Raw genomic sequence first — 18,292 nt, 5'->3', positions numbered from 1 at the left:
ATATGAACCTCCACAAGCAGGCTTTGAGCAATGCTCGATTCTTCCTCCCAGTTATCAATACAATAACACTTCTAATTTGATTAATTGACTTCCAAATTAATGAACAAAATTAGTCATTTCTATTTGTACATGCCTCCGTCATAAGAGCACATATATATGAGGATAGCAATCTGTCCATATATGAGCACATATGGGTTGTTTCAGTCATGGTCATTTCTGGTATTTTGTACCCTTGCTTGCTAAATAGCTAAATGAGAGGCTGCATTATCTCTGTCATTAAGGCCAGTAGTTGGTACTAGTGATGGCACAACTTGGACCACTTTTTATTTGACTGAAAAATGTCAATTTTTGGCAGAATGGCATAAAAATTGCCATTTTTTTGACAAATAGCTGTCTCATTTTCTCCAGGTACACTGCATTCACAGTATTTCAACAAATACAAGCAGAAATTGGGGCTTTTATTTGTTGTTGCATCTCTTTAATACCTCTTCTGTACTTTGTCCACAACATATTATTCATTTCAGACTATGAATATTTATTTCACCCTCAATAAATATGTCCCACTGTTCGTCTGTCAAAAAATGTCCTCTCCAGAAATGCATATTGTAGAAGATTTTTTTTTATATAAATAAAGGGTCTTTTAAAATGTTTATTTTGTGTATATACCTGCACTGATATTATGCTACAAAGTTTGAGTGTAACCAATAACCTTTGCATGGCCTGCACTGATTGCATTACATGTGTCCGTCAAAAATGTGTCCTCTCCGGAAGAAATATGTGATTTTCTTCATATTTTTTATTGTGGTGGCAAACTTTTATTTTCAGAGATAAATTAGTAATTTTTTCAGAATATGTTGAAAAGTACATGTCGTTTTAAAATTTTGTGCAAAATTCCATCATATGCAGTGCTATTAGTGACAGTGGTAATTAAAACGTATCTTTTTTCTGGATAGTTGAAATAGTTCAGTCTTTTATTGATATTTCTACAAATATACTTCATTTGCATACTGAATCATAATTCCAGTAATGGAATAATACTTGTGGAACATATGGAAACCACTGAAGTTTGATTGTGTTGTTATTTTGTGGTTATAGTTGAATTGTATTAATGACTGTTGTAGTTTAAAAAATACTCTCCAAACATCCTTGGGGTATTATTTTTAATAAGAAATATTCATTCAGATTCTCCAAAAATTTGGAATTAAGTATTGTAATTAACAATGTTGGATTTGGAGAAATAAAAAAATATATATTGAGTTTGAATTTTTAGTGGTTGTGAGACAAACTTGGTACCTTTATTGTGAAACAGCCCATTTATAGCAATCTAACTGATGATATTATTATTGTTGTCGTTAAATATAATTATTGCTCAGTTGTGTTTGTCCGATTCAAATTGATGACAAAACACAGAAGTTTTGGCTCTGCCTTACCGGAATGTTGATTATGAAGAAGGTACAACAAACAATATGGCGACACCTTAATAGATTGGGCAAAAGATTTGCTTTGCAGTTCAACACAAGGAACTGTAAGGTTCTGGGAATGGGTAAGAATAATGAAAATACAGATTGCAAGATACAAGGAGCAATCTTGCAGCGTGTTACACAGAAGGATTTGGGGGTGGTAATAGATATGGAGTGCAAGCACAGGGGGGGGGTAAGCACGCAGCACAGTACCGAGCAGCTATAAGTAAAGCGAAATTGGTTTTCGGTGGTATTTGTAGAGGGATGAGTTATCAAAGGAGGTAGTGTTCACACTGTAAAGGGATTTAGTGAGGCCTCATCTGGAATATTGTTGTACCGTTTTCGTCACCACATATGAGGTAGGACCGAACTGATGGAGATATGATGATGAAGGGTGTGGACAAGATAAGTAATGTGGAGTTTTTTTCGACAGATTGGATAATGTTAGGACCAAGGGCCATAGCTTGAGCGAAAAGATTACGGGAGTTAGGATAGTTTAAAGTCAGGGGTCTTTCAGTCAGAGAGTGGTTAATGCTGGAATGGTCAGGTCAGGTCAGGTATGGGAGCATGCACTGGAGCAGCATGTTGGAATGGTCTTCCCAGAAAGGTCATGGCTGTGGAGGGGCCACATAAGATTAATTGTAATTGGGTAGGTATCTGGATGCACTGTAGATAGAGGGGTTATGGGGATTTTGGCAGAACTTGTCAGTCACTCATGTGTGGATGGGTGATGATACCGGGGTTGGTGCAGCACAAGCATGATAGGCCAATATTCTCCTTCTGCACCAAAGTTCCGTGTGTATCCTTGTGGAATATACTCCTGAACTTATTATTTTGTACACAGCATATAGCTGTGAGTTGTATCATTGGCTAAGGGTGGCACAGCTGTGCTGTGATGCAGTGCCCCCTGTAGGTTAGGAATTTTAAATTTATTCATGGTGCTGGTGATAGCTCGCCTCCTTTTCGCGAAGGACGCAATTGGATCTTTAACATCCACCAACTCATGCTGGCAGACGGGACATTCAGTTAAACATCTATTTAATGGATGGCACACACATTGATGCCTCACGCTGTGAGCCACCAAAGTGACAGTTTGTTGCTGGGCTGAGATTCAAACTCAGGTTAGATGGCTCAGCGACGAGTGTGTGTACCTGCACCTCGAGGTCGTCCTGCCTACTCTAGTTTTGAGCTTATGAATAGGATGCCTCTAAGTAGATTAGCTTTCATTCGGGTAAAACTTTGGTGTGAAATGAAAGGGTGGGTTATCATTATCTGTGGTTTGGCATTTGCGTATTGGCTGATAAGTAAATGTATGTGTGACGTCATTGCAATTATTTTGTAAGCATGCACATTAGAGTGAAAATAGCTGTGCCAATCAAAATGCATACCTGGCTTGGAAATATACATAGTCCTCCACTCCCACTCGTGTTTATGAGTGCTGTTCCGTCCACCAAACAGTGATGACTCCATTTACACCTCACCATCCGAAAACACGGACCAACTTCTATCCTCTCATCTGTACTCTCTCTTCCTCATATGCGGTGACTTCAATTGTCACCATGCCAGTTGTTCTCTTCATCAAAGACTCCACTCCTCACTCTCCATTCACTGTCCTCACTCCCCCACAACCCCAGGAATACCTCTGGCTTCAGCTTCCCCTCCACTCCCACCTCATGTTTATATGTGTACTGTACCGTCCACCCAACAGTGATGACTCCATTTACACCTCACTATCCGAAAACATGGACCAACTTCTATCCTCTCATCCGAACTCTCTCTTCCTCATATGTGGGGACTTCAATTGTCATCATGCCAGTTGGCTGGGTGTGGGTACCTCTATCACCTGCCATGGCACCTCAGAAAAAGACTTCTGCGACTCATTGGGACTGACTCAATCAGTCAACTTCCCGACCCGGATCTCAACCAATGGTACTCTATCTCTTCTGGATCTGATTTTGACAAATTTCCCTGAAAATATCTGCTGTTCTTCCTTTGCTCCAATCGGTTATTCTGAACACGTCCTTGTCAAAGTGGACATCTCTCTGGTTGTTATTAGAGAATCACCTCACCACCGTCGAGTCTGGCATTTCACTCAGGCTGACTGGCAGGGTCTCCAAGCAGCCATCAAACTTCTGGACTGGTCTCCTATCGCTACTTTCTCCAACATCAACTCTTCCTGGGAATTCTTTCAAAGAAACTTGCTCTCTCTCACCCACAGATTTATCCCATCTCATCTTCAGTCATCATAACCTTTCTCCCGCCCTTGGTTTACTGAAGCTTGTGGCGAGGCCGTTGTCCTGCAACAACTTGCCTTTGCCTCATGGAAAGCAAACCCAACTGAGGGTAATCTCAGTTCCTTCCATAAAGCTCGGAACAAGTGTGTATCTACACTCAGTGGAGCCAGAAAACAACATCTTTCTCATCTCAAGTCTGAACTCTCAAACCTCTCTCCCTTCTCCAAATCCTGGTGGTGTCTAATCAAATCTGTTTCTGGTGTATGTTCCCCCTCCATCACCTCCCTGACCTGAAATGACCGCACTGCTGATACCACACCTGAAAAGGATGAATGCCTAAACTCAGTGTTTGCTTCTAAATCTTGTTTCCGAAACCCATTGCTTTCTGTACCCACCTTACCCAGTCGCACACGACTGTCCCTGGACTCTGTGTCCTTTTCTTCTGACAAAGTGGAGAGTGTGCTGTCAAACCTCACCTATGATTCTGCAACCGGTCCAGCCGGCATCAGCCCACGTGTCCTAAAAACCTGCTCTGCTGCTCTTGCTCACTCTCTCTCCTTTCTATTCACCCTCTCATTTACATAAGGTCATCTGCCATCTGCTTGGAAATCAGCAAACATTATCGCTCTGCAAAAAAAGGTGCAAAACAGATCCTTGCAACTACAGACCAATCAGCCTTCTCCCAATCATCAGCAAGGTTATGGAATCCATCATCGCTTCAGACATGAAATCCTTCCTCTTCTCCAATGGCTTGATTTCCAATCATCAATTTGGTTTCAGATCAGGTCACTCTACCCTGGATATGCTGCTTCTGCCTCCCAACAATGGATGGAGGTCCTCAATGCCAGACAGGAAATCAGAGCCATATTCCTCGACATATCGCATGCCTTTGACATGGTCTGGCACCTGCCCTGCTCACCAAACTCTCTTCCGATGTTATCCAAGGCCATCGCCACTCATGGCTTGCAGACTTCCTCTCCTGTTGCAGCCAATGCTTGGCCCTAAATGGAGTTCTTTCATCCCCTCATCCTGTCCAGGCTGGAGTTCCTCAAGGCAGCGTCTGGGCCCTGTTCTTTTTCTGGTTTTCATCAATGATCTCTCCGACTCTCTGGAAAATCTTCCTTATCTCTTTGCTGATGATCCCACCCTCTGCCGTACTATCTGTCATCCCCCAGACCAGCAAACAGCACCTTCTTCGCTCTCTGCAGATCTGGATAAAATCACAAACTGGTCCAACACGTGGAATATATCTTTCAATCCTGACAAATCTCACACTCACCATGTCTCTCCGAAAGGACCATCTGACACCCCCCCCCCAATGCCCCATCTTCCTTCTCAGCAATGCTCTTGAAGAAGTACTTAGATTCAAGCTTCTGTGTCTCACGATCTGCAACGATATTTCCTGGGAAAGCCACATTTCCAACCTGGCCTCCAAAGCCATTCGCCGACTGGGAATCCTCCATCATGCAAAGTCCTTCCTCAGCCCACCTGAGCTCCTGACCACATACAAAGCTTTCGTCCACAGCCTGATGGAGTACTGCTCTCCCCTCAGGCTGGTGCTCCTGCCTCCCACCTTTCTCGGCTTTACACTGTGGAAACCAAGGCATTTAGGATCATTGGCATCTCCCGCAGTGAGGCTGAGTCTTTAGGGCTATCACTCTCTCACCACAGGCAGGTTGGTAGTCTTTCTGTCTTCTACCATCTCCTCTCTGGTTTCGACCCCTCTGCTATATCTGCGATATGCCCCCCCCCCATATTTCCTCAGGGCACTCAAGGTCTTCCAGCAACCCCCTTCTGGTAAAACTACCAAAATCATGAATGCCTGCCAACCTTCACTCTTTCATTCCTCTTTTTTCCCACCTTTGGAATAAACTCCCACACTCACTTCAATCCCATTATTCCCTCCAGGCCTTCAAAACAGCAGTTTACAACCACCTCTTGTCTTTCCCCATGCAAAACCTCGATCTTTTCTACCCACGTTAATCCACCCTAAATCCACCTCCTTCAAATTCCCTGCTTTCCTTCCTGAAAGTCCCTGTAATGTCCATCTTCTATTCCCCATGTTCTCCGTCCCATCCCTCTCTCTTCCACAGATCTCCTACTGTCTCTGTTCCCCACTGTTTTGTCCTTCCCTCTCCCACCCCTCTTGTCTCCTGCCCCCTTGTTGTGCGTTGTGTGTTAGATCTCATATGAGCCTCGACAATGTGTACAAAAAGAAAAGGGCCAAATTTTTTGTTTGCATGTCAATGACAATTATAAACATTTCAGAAGTCATCATTCGTCATCCCGACAAGGAAAGTAGGTGACATATGACATCACTCGAGACCGACCTGCACCTTGCAAAGGTTGATTCACCCCCACTTATCACCTCTTCTGAGTTAAAAATAAAAATAAAATAATCTTCCTCTCTCTGTTCCTGCTCAATATTGCAAATGTGTTTCTGTGAAGATGCAATCGATGAAGTAACTGCTAATACTCTTATCTTCTCCAACATGTGTGCAGCAGGTTTAATATAGTGATAACCATGTCACTCTGATTATTGTGTCTCTAAGGTGATCATTAAATGCTTTAATGAAGAAATTAGTGGATGAGAACTGTAACATGTATCGGTGAAAGCCTGTGGTCATTAACTCCAGGTGACCCATGACCCCCTTCCTTCCCATCACCTATCCTCATGACTTCCTCCACCCTTCCTTTCTCATATATTCTCCCCATGAGCCACCCTCACACCTTCCCTCCTCTTCCACTTCTCACCACTCCCCACCACTCCCCAGGAGCCAAACTCATACCTTCCCCTCATGAGCCATCCTCATACATTCTCTTCCTGAGCCATTGTCACACCTCCTCAACCATCCTGGCACCTCTGTCTCTCTCTGTCTCTCTCTGTCTCTCTCTCTCTCTCTCTCTCTCTCTCTCTCTCTCTCTCTCTCTCTCTCTCTCTCTCTCTCTCTCTCTCTCTCTCTCTCTCTCTCTCTCTCTCTCTCTCTCTCTCTCTCTCTCTCTCTCTCTCTCTCTCTCTCTCTCTCTCTCTCTCTCTCTCTCCATCCCATTGGGTTCATATTGAATGTTTAAATCAAGGTAATATAATACAACGAAATGGTCAATTTAGATTTTCAATCAGGAATAAAATGGAATGTTTTGCAAAGGTTGATGGAATCATACCAAACAATTGCAAACCAAGAGACACTTATTAACACATATTTTTGAGCAGTGTGTACCTCGTCTGGCTTACAATGAAACATCCATCTAAATATTACTTACACAAAAATGGGGAATTTGTTAACCCCATCCTCCCTGGTAATGCATTTCCCATTTACTCTATCCCTTTCCTTCCCTTCCCTCACCCAATATTTCTCCATTTGATTCCACATCTTCCCAAACTTCCATGTTCTCTCTTTTTCTCCCCTCGAGTCCACACTTCTCTTCCTTTTCTATATTAATTGAACGCTTCTCATGAGAGAGACTTAAAGCACAAGCTTGTAAGACCATCAAAGCAAACGACTGTATGTACTGTACATCTGGAATTCAAGGATCACCTGCATAAGCAGGATTCTTATATCAAAGCACTCTTTGAAAATGATCCGATGCAACTTTGCAAACTCTTAAAATCTCGCAATCAAGCAAAAGTAAGTCATAATTGCATTATATGTGATTGAAACTTCATTTGAAATTATATAGGGCTAGTAGGATAGACAAGAGATTTGTGGACTTTCCTTTGAGCTGCATAAAACCTAGGTTTGAATCTCAACCATGCCACACACACACGTACACACACACACACACACACACACACACACACACACACACACACACACACACACACACACACACACACACACACACACACACTTTAAGGCCATTTTTCCCTGCTAAAGTGGGGGTTAACCTTATGGGTCCCATGATAAATCTTCTATCATGGTTCCCATTTTGAGGCAATGTTTTTTTTTTATGGCCGGATGCCCTTCCTGACACCAACTCTTTGGACGCCTCTTATGACACGCAGGGATAAGGTGTACCTATTTTAAACCTGGGCACAGGTTCGAATCTGAAAGCACCTAGATATAAACTGTTGTGTTGGTATTTCACCTGCAGGACAATTCACCAATGTGTATACCGTCCCTCGGATGGACCTCAAGTGGGGTGTCCTGTCTGCCAGCATTGGGTGGTGGACATTAAAGCTCCGTCGGTGTCTTTCATGAGGATTAGGTAAGTTTTTGCTGGCACCTTGAAAATATTTCAAATTCCAAAATGAACTACTCCTGGGAAGGGATAACAAATCATCAGCATGACATCTGGCCTCGAAACTGCTTTAGCAGAACCAATGATAACAAGACCCAATCACGTCTCTCACCTACAACTGGAGGGAATATCCAATCAGCTCTCACCTAATCAACTACCCCAGGTGGCTAGGATTATCAAATATTCGATGGTTCTTGTTATTTATATGTTAACTGCTATTGGCATTGCACATGGTACATTCTTGGAAACCTCGGTGGTGCGCAGTTCTTTCTTCTCCATCTCTGATGACTCACCAGCAAGTGATGAAACCGGTATGGCAGCTGAGAGGGTGGGTAGCATTTGGTCTCTCGAGTATGTATTACTAGTGAATGTTTTGCATCAGTGGAAGAATCTAGGCAAGGTTTGAAACAGCAAAGAGCTCACCTTGCGTAGCTTTCCTACAATGTGAGTTGTGAGGAGGGGGATATGTTGAGTCAGATATTCATCAAAGCCTTTTTAGATGCTGAATTGCGAATGATATACAACACGCTAAGAGGAAGATATAAATAAAAATGCAAAATGGAAAGCCGTTTGTATTCAGACGTCTTCCTTTTCAGACATATTCAGCATCGGACGCATGTGGAAATTGAAACAGAGCTCCAATCAGCCAATCAATTCATCAATCCTTGTGATTAGCCTTGTGTTGGCTTAGTGGTTTGGGTGGCTGGCTTGGGATCTTCGTGTCCTGAGTTTGAGCCACGTTGGCCACTGAGTGAACACCAGGTGGGGTTGATTCAGCCTGTCATCCTTCTGAAGTCGGTGAAATGAGTACCAGTGTACTGGCGGAATAATGGTTTTGGTGGTGGTTATTGGGATCCGAGGATCCTGAGTTCAAATCCCACTTGGTTGTTGAATTAATACCAGGTGGGGTTGACTCTGCCTGTCAACCTTCTGAGGTCGGCAAAATGAGTGCCAGCTTGCTGGTATCCTGTGTCGGAATGGCGACCCATCCAGCATTGTTCCCAATAACCAAGGAGACTGCTTTGGTAGCACCAACGCTCTGCACAGAGTATGGTCCCAATTGATGGATGGATGGATATACTGGTGGAGGGGCACAGCATCAGCGGCATAATTGCACCCCAACAAAATTATAGCTGTCTGGCAACCAAGCAGCCATATGCAAAAAGAAGAAGAACAAGAACAAGAAGAATAAGAAGAAACTTTGTGATTGACGACAAAGTGTGACTTATTGACGATTATCCTCCTGTGCAATATTGGGTAGATCTGCTTCTGCTCGGGTGTTTTTCTTTTTGAAATTGGGCAATATGTACAAAAATATATATATATATATATATATATATATATATATATATATATACACACATACATACACACACAAAGGGAGTGTGACAAGCACTCTGCCGATCCCCATTGGACACAGTCCACACCAAAGCGTTGTCTCCAACAAAGAGGCCTCGGCCCAGTGACTGTGAAACAGACAAACATTACATGGTCATCATCAGTTAAACATGAAATGGAGCCACCGATCCAGATTTCAGGCTTATTAACCCTCATCAAGATGGCATACCAATAAAGACCACATTCGTTGTTAATACATCAGACGACCTCCTGACTGTTATGGTGAGCATCGCCGTGGATTATGTCTCATATGGTAAAACCACATAATCCGCACAGAACAACCATCCATCTGCCACAGAGACAGTTGTTCCTGCTCATGCAAACCATTCGACCAGAAGACACGTGATGTAATTGGTGGGAAAATTGAAACTTGTGGAGTGTGACGATCACTCCGCTAATCTCCATTGGACACAGTTCACACCAAAGCATCACCTCGGCGAACACGTGATCCTCAGAGATGATGGGTGTGCGCAGAAGGGGAAGGCTGGCAAAGACTGAGCAGATGGATGCACAGCCCAAAGGGTTTATACTCAAACCCACAACAGATACACAGACACCAGCAACCTAAAATATACACGGGGATTAAGTAAAAATAGATCAAATATTTATAAGTTTAATATATAACACTGCAAGTGTTACATATTACCCTTGTAAATATGCAAGTTTACACGGCCACTATGCAAGCCACTGCAAGTTCATCCAATGAAAAATGCTTAACATCATCTTCATCATCAGAATCCTTAACTTTCACACCAAGTGGGGGGCATTTTCTCTTCAAAACCTGCACTTGACTCACTTTGGTTCATTTCAAAATGAGTCTCTTGCTCAACTTATGGGGAGTTACAGCTGCTGCAACTCTCCTCCTCAACACATCCTTCTTGGGATTGCTCCAATCCTGGCTCGACAAAACCAACTTCAGGACTTGCCTTCCTGTGAGTGCCAAGTTCAGGAAGCAGTGCTTCAGGAAGATCACTTTCCTCATCTAGCACCTTCATGACTTCAATGTCATTTTCCTTCACAGTATCCAATGTGTCACCCTCTACCATACAATCATCAAAAAACATTTCTGTTGATCCACTATCCACTACAGCTGTACAATCTCTGTTACAATTATCCACTACAATTACAACAGCAAAAAGCCCCAAACTCATCACAACCTTCCACCTTGGCATTACTTCCACAAGATTCATAAATAGTGAGTAATTGGACTTCACAACTGTCATCAAAATCTGAACTCTGAGATTCGTTCCACGAATTCATTTCAAAAACATCACTTTTGCACTAGTTCATTTGACAAGCATCTGGCTCTTCCTCTTGAGGTCCATCTGTGCCTTTAAAACCACCTTGCACTTTTTGAAATTGGGCAATTCTCTCTCCAGAGTTCACATCAGGAAGCTAACCTTCGAATGTTTCTGAACCAGTCACTTGCTCGGTACTTGGCATGTCAACGCCACTGTACCTTTCCTTCACTACATGTCCTGCAAATGGTTCAAACATTGGCTCCGCCAAATCTGCTCGACCCTGTTCAGCAACATCTCCATTGGCAAAGTGCAGCAAGTCCAGTTTAACTTCGTATGAGTCAGTCAGCCCAAGCACGGTCAAAACAGAACCATCCACATCACCTTTGAGCAGAACAGAAACTTTTGGTTCTATCCCCTCTCCTTTGATGGTAGTGTCCCAAGGATTCAGCCACTCTTGCAACATCTCTTCCATCCTTTCCCCAGTCAATTGTGGCTCCAACTCACTTTTATCAACTAACACCCACTCTTGTTCTGTTACACGAGTTTCCAACTTTTGCACTAACCCGCTGCCTCTGGCGTTTAAAAAATCCCAATTCCTTCTCCCGACATTGCACCATGGCATCCACACAGGCGCACAAGCCCTCCAGACCCTTATTTACTTTGTCAACTCTTTGCTTTGTTGACCCAATTTCTTCTCTCAACTTTTCTCCCATTCCTTTAACTGTTTTCGTCATTTTCTTTTCGTGTCTCGCCTTACATTCCTCCTTTACGGCACCCAATTTCCCCTTTGTTTCCTCCTGTCATTTTTTTAATGCCTTTATTCCTTGTCTGAGTCCATCTACTTCTCGCTTAACTGCTGTTATTTTGTTTGTCACTTCTTCCTTACCCATCTTCATCATGGTCCAAACACCTTCCAAATTCCCCTTCATCCCATTCATTTCCTCTTGTACCGTCTTGATCTCATCTTCCATCCTCCGGTCCATCTTTTGCATCTCGCCCTTTACCTCCACTGGCCCGACGTCCTGGCTTTGCTGCCTTGCTTTTACCTTTTCCAGTTTCACTGTCAGCTCCCTTTGATCCACTGTTAGCTGTATTTGTAAATCCACAACCATTTTTTGCATATTCCTGTTCATATCATCCCTTATTGTTCGCGTATTCCCGTCCATTTTTTTTGTATACTCCCTTCCATTTTTTTCTTCTGTTGGTCCATCATCTCTTTTATCAGTTCCATCATCTGATTCATCTCAAATGGCTTTGGCAAGGCCGGTCTGATTCGATTGGGTGTGGATCCCAAGGGCATTGCTACATCCTCCGGAAAGGAAATTTGATAGTGGGGGCTCCCGCTCGGGATGGGGAAACTTTTACCTTATGCTTATCAACCAGCTCCACCCTCGGCTCACTTACTTCATTCCGTCTACCTTCCCACCAAAATGCCATTTTTGTGCACATCTGCCATTTCCCACACGTGTTTAATCTCCTCAGGAAAAAACATTTCTTTCCCTGAAATTTCCAAGCATTCATTTCTCCCAACAGCAATTATCGTGATCAAAAATTTCATGTCCCTTGTGAAATGCTGTTCAGAGTTCGAATTCTACATGCCCGAGGGAGTCAGGGGGGTTCTTATCCCACAACAAAATGTTGTGGCCATGGCAGTTAAGTTAATCAGGTTATATCAGGTATGGGAGCATGCGCCAGAGCAGCACGTCGCTGCGTCCACTTTCTGCCCGTACTCCTGGGGCCTCCGTCTGGCCTTACCCCAGGCAGATGCCTGGCCCATCCCCATCTCCTTGAGATGCCGATCAACCACGAGGCACGTGGTCAGCCCATTGGCCTCCTCCACTCAGGAGACTCCCTCGCTGAGAGAATCTGGTGAGCAGGATCAGTGTCAGGAAAAGGAGCCACATGGCCATACAGTCGCAGCTGACGCTCACAGTCTATGCAGATAACAAATCTCATTTGAGTCTCTCTCAGCAACCGCTCATTGGACACAAAGTCTGACCAGTGATAGCCAAGGATTCACCGAAGAGACCTGGTCCCAAAGGAATTAAGTCTCCTTCTCAGATCCTTGGTCAGAGTCCAAGTCTCGCATCCATAGAGCAAGACGGAAGGCACCAAAGACCTGACGACTCAGACTTTCGTTCTCCCGCACAGGTATAGGCAGCGCCACAGCCCATTATCCAGTGAATCCATGACTCCCCAGCCCGACCCAGACATCTATTGATCTGTGACTCACAGGCAGCTGAGACATGAATATCACTGCCAAGGTAAGTTAATCTCTCCACAACCTCAACGTGCTCACCACAAACAGACACAGACAGGACAGCAGCATCCAAGATGTCATTGAAAGACTGGATCTTAGTTTTGACCCAGGAAACCCGTAATCCCAGCGGCTCCGACTCCTCATTCAGCATCTCGAGGGCCCCCAAAAGGATATCTAAAGTCTCCGCAAAGATGACTGCATCATCTGCGAAATCAAGGTCAGAGATCTTGACATTCCAAAAACGATGCACTGCAGCTTGATCTCTCTGACATCCTCCCTCGAATCCAGTCCATATAAGTGCTGAAAGGTGTGGGGGCCAGTACACACCCCTGACGAACTCCAGTAACAACTGGAAATAAGTCAGAGATGGTACCACCACATCTCACAGCACTCTCAGTACCAGAGTAAAGTTCAGACATCAGATCAATCAGTTTTGGTGGCACCCCATGAAGACCAAGAATCCTCCAGAGGGCTTCCCAATTCACCGAATCGAACGCTTTGCAGAGCTAAAAATAAGCTGCGAGCAGCCCCTGCCAAAACTCTCATCTGCGTTCAGTGAGGACTCAAAGAGAAAGGGTACGGTCAATCGTTGACCTCTTTGGTATAAAGCCAAAGTTGTAAAGCCAAAGGTGAAAGTTAATCCCATGAACCCAATTATGGTGGACGGGTGGTTAACACTAACCAGGCCGGATCACCGAGCGGTTTTCCTTATAGGCGAACACGTGATCCTCGGAGATTATGGCACGCCTGAGGGGAATTGCACCATGGACGGAACAGACAGATGTACCGCTCGGTTTATACTCGAACCCACAAAACATACATGGACACCAGCAACTTAAAATAAACACAGGAATTTCATGAAAATAGATCAAATATTTACAAAAGTAGTAAATCAGAGTGTAATGATAAAACACGAGGTAAATTAAAGTCTAAATTAGAGGCGCCTCTACACACGGACTTAAATACAGACAAGGGGAAAATTAAAGAAAAGAAAATCCTCCCTTTATTCTGGCACTTACCTTTGTTCAGAGATTGTCTTTATTGAAATTTGGGATCGAGCCGCTTCGTCCTGCATGGGGAGATGCGCCCAAAATGGCGCCAAGCCACTCTCTGAGCGGGAAACGTAAGTGAGGTAACTTGTGAGGCAGTATTCAGCAGCAGGGCTCACCAACCAACGTGCGGCTTCTCATGAACAAATATTCGAATGTTCCTCTCCGACATGAGGTCTGCTCACAACGATCGCCCACCTTTCTCCTTGAACACAAAACGGGATAACGACGAGTTTGCTGAGAGGTTCACTCTCTTCCTCTCTTTCTCATAATCGTACAACTTCGCAACTCAGACGAACAGGAATGCCTAGCGTATTGTCCAGCACATTGCAAATTCACCAGCAGAACATGAGAATCGCACAGCCATTTCATCGTGCCAAGAAGAGAGCAAAAACGAGATCCTCTAGGTCAATCGTGTCCTCCACCAACTCTGTTCTCTCCCAATTCTGTCCTCTCACAACTACTGCCTTCTCTTTGATCATGCTCCCCCCCCCCGCCCCCACATCACGCTCACTAATCATAAGCCTCCGGGGTGTGACTTGCTGATACAAAGCCGGGAAGGTGGGGGTTCTCACCTGCTTGGACGTGCAGTATGTTATTATGGTTGTTGTTGCTATATAAACATAATTCTTTCATTGCTGGCTTGTAAATGCAAAAACGTTGGAAAAGATCACAGGAGGCAATTGCATACTGGGAGAAATTGGCCTTAATCCTTTTGTAATTAACACAGCACCACCCCCCACCCCCACATGTGGTGACAAGTAACACTTAAGCTCACAGTTTCCCTCCTTAATCAACATCGAATTGTCTCCTCCATGTCCCCACAGACCAAATAACTCTATACAATACTTACTTTGCTCTGAAATTCCTCCATCTACCCCCATAACTGTAACATATACATATTGATCACCTTGTCTGGCTGACCCCAGAAAGAAAGTGAGGAAGTTGATTTTTTATCATCGCTGTAGTCATCGTAATATACACAACCTGTACACACATATGTACAATCATATACATATACATATACACATACAAACTCCATTGCAATGAAGCTCACCAAACATGAATCTTCATGGAGCTTTCACTGGTTATAAACCACTAAATAGTCCTCAATAGACAATGTGGGCATACAAAGTGATTTGTAATTTTATTTCAAAATCTATATGCTATATGAACAACTTATTAAATTAAACCTTGCGAATAGTTTTTCAGCCTGTTTTTAATTGTTGAATTCCTTTTTGATATTGTAATCCACATCCTCACCCTTATTTCTCCACGGTGATGGACAGTTGATAAATATACAAACCATATATGTTTCTACAATGTATGCTCGTATATACTTCGCGAAATCACTCCGATTTCGAGCTTGCCCATTTCAATACAGGCCTGCGCCCCAAATGTCAAACTGTGGAATCTTGCCAGTTTGCGGCTCCTCTTATCAGCCTGCCAAGTGTGAGAGCCATTCAACAAGGTGTTTTGTGTTTAAAATAATCCGTCTTCCTGTTTCAAGATAATTGTACCGCTCACTGGTCGTTCTTCGAGTGATTTAACTCTCAGCGTCTTTTTATCCCACCTGCGCCCTTCGGAGGGGCATCTCCAGCTCGCTGTGGAACGCTCCCTCTTTGACCCCTCGTTGTAATGAATGGGTCCATGAACTGCATGGTGATCCGAAACACCTGTGGGTTTGATGAGGGTCTGGATACCTCACAGCTTGAAGGACTTTTAAATTTCAACCTTTATATATGATATATTAGGTATTTTCCAGATTGATCTCTAAAATATTAGAGGAAAAAAATGTTCGAACTCTCGCTTTTCGGGAAGCTTTGAGATCTCTCCACCCACGACCCTCCGCCAACGCTCCGTTTCTTTGGCTCCCTCGTGGGTTTTTCGGCGTCGGTTCCAGGGCAATGTGCCCCAGTATAGAATGTTGTTTTGACCGCCGGACTAAGGTCTGCGGAAAACATCACCTTGAGATTTCTCAGCTCCGCAGGAGATGCGTCGCTTCTCGCATTCTGAGATCGCGCTATTTGCTGGCGAAGATATGCACAATAAAAGTTGATAAAATGTATACAAATCTGTCTGCGGCGCTGTCGCGAAAAACAAGTTTAGCAGCAGTTTTTGTGTTTTTCGAAATAGTTTTCCAGCGAAGAGTGCAACACCGTTTTCAACCACTCTGCTTTCCCACCAAGTGAACTCGTTGGTGTCGGGCCGAGAAGGACATGGTTGATCAGGGGATATCAATTTTAATTTTGTATATATATATATATATATATATATATATATATATATATATATATATATATATATATCGTTTTCTTTGTGTGTTCAAGATCCATTCTCAATGAAGAATGAGAACATACAGAACAGGAGACACAAGGCAGAACAGAACAGAAGAGAACAGACAGTGAGAACACAATGGAAATTGTAGAAAAACACCAACAGCAGAGGAGAGGGACATGACAGCGGGGCACTTAGGGGAAGAATCGGCTGCGTGGGGAAGAATGAGCGAGTGAAGGGAGTGGGAGAAGAGAAGAAGACATAGGTGGTAAGCAAGCTGGAACCAAGCTGAAAATAACAAGTACAAGAAAGGGGCTGAAAAACACAGGACGGGAAAACCAGGAATGAAAGAGCAATGGAACAAATAAACGGAGCGACGGGTAGAAGGATAGGGGAGACAACACACTGATCTGGCAAGGAAGGGGCTTCTTCGATGATGGTTTAAATAATTTTGAAGGCCTTGGTTTCCAGAGAATCAAGAAGAGAAAGGTGTAAGGCAGGGTACCAGCCGAAAGGGGAGATCAATTCTCCATCGAACTGTGGATGAGGCTTTATAAGCCAATTATCGCTAAGATTTTCCAAGGAAAGATTCAGCAAGATGTCAGATGCCCAGGGCTGGCAGGATGGCTTAGAGGTACAAACATTCAACTCTCAGCTGTCTCGCCTAGGTGAGAATCTCAGTTCAGCTACAAACTGTCATCTCAGTGTTTCACAAACAAGGAGATTGATCAATGTGTGTGTCATCCCTCAGATGGATGTTAAACTGGGCGACTCGTCTGCTGGTTTTATTTGGTTACTCCAAAGATCCCATGTTGCCCTTGGTGAAGAGTCGACGAGCTATCGCTGCCACCATGGTCAAATTCCTGTCCCAACTACTGCTGGGAAGGCAATGGCAAACCACCCAGTATAACCCTTGCCAAGAAAATGTTTTGGCAGTGCCGAAGATATGGATGGTGCATAGGTAGCCCACTTACCTTTGAGTTGTTCAGCCTAGATTTGAATGGATATTAAATTAGATGTCCTATTCAGTCGCGTTACGTGGTGAACATTCAAAATCTCAGGATGCATTTCGAAAAGCATAGGCAAGTTATTATCGGAACCTTGAATACATTTCAATTTCTACCCAAATTGTGAAACCTCACAGCATATAAACACATTTCATATTTCTGAAACGAATAAAATGGACTCCTCAGTAATGAGTTTCTTCAAAATCGTGATAGTAATTGCACGTTGTGTGATCATTAAGTCAGTGGCCTTATGTAAAGACATTTGCGCGACATATTTCACCCGGTAATTTTATCTCATTTGACTATTTTCATTAATCCAACACTTTTGCAATAATTTTAATTGAATGTGGATGTGAAATCACACTTATTTTTCATGTTTTTGTTATGCCTCCACTGACGTAGTCGCAGAAGGCATTATATTTTCGGGTTGTCTGTCTGCACGTACGTACGTGGGTATGTACAGTGCATCCATCCGTCCATCCATCGGAACTAATTTTCTCTGCTTTCTCTGCAACTGCTGATCCTATTGACACAAAATTTTTCACTATTGCTGCGAAAACTCATCTCGAATGCTTTGATGATAATTATGACATCATACAGTAGGTCAAGTGGTGTGGCAACCATGTTGGAAAAAAGGAAAACTTTAGACCTCTGTATCTCCAAAACCGCTTCATGGAAAAATTGAAACTTGTCATATGTCAAGTACTCCCCTGGGAAATAAGTGCAATATTTTAATGATGTCATAGGTGCCTTAGTTATGACGTCATAATTGCATACGTTGAATGCTTTATCCAATCAGTATGAAAATTTGGGGGTCATCTATGGAAAAATTGTATGGGGGAAAACAATTGATGACGTCATCGGTCATTTGGTTCGGCAGCGATAGATATTGTTTTTTTTAACATAAAAACCTTCAAAAATACTCTTCTCCAAAATGGCTGAACATATCGAGGTGAAACATTACAGATATGACCGCGTTTCCAAGAGGAACAAAATGTTCTCCACCTATGATGTCATAGGTTACAAAGTTTGGCAGCTTTGATTTTTTGAAGAATAAACCTTGAAAAATCTCCTTCTCTAGAACAGTTTGACAGATCGAGGGGAACTTCACCCACATGTTCCCCAAG

At 43.4% G+C, this 18,292-nt stretch overlaps 1 protein-coding gene across 6 annotated transcripts in view; it reads left to right on the top strand.

Annotated features, from left to right (window-relative positions):
• LOC147026245 (uncharacterized) overlaps nt 1-18,292 on the top strand; it is a 165,889-nt gene that overhangs the window by 68,124 nt on the left and 79,473 nt on the right. For 2 of the 6 annotated variants that reach the window (XR_015058184.1, XR_015058183.1), the window contains exon 2: nt 7,787-7,900. The exons of the other annotated variants lie outside the window; for them this stretch is intronic. The gene's annotated coding sequence lies outside the window, so the exon portion shown is untranslated. The remainder of the gene's footprint in view (nt 1-7,786; nt 7,901-18,292) is intronic. 6 annotated transcript variants of the gene reach the window in all.

This window comes from Eptatretus burgeri, chromosome 5 (assembly GCF_056783735.1).
Source record: "Eptatretus burgeri isolate ZD-2024b chromosome 5, Ebu_testis_v1, whole genome shotgun sequence".
In the NCBI taxonomy this organism is placed as follows: Eukaryota; Metazoa; Chordata; class Myxini; order Myxiniformes; family Myxinidae; genus Eptatretus; species Eptatretus burgeri.
The sequence above is the reverse complement of the archived record's forward strand: the minus strand, read 5'-3'. Positions and strand labels throughout refer to the sequence as shown.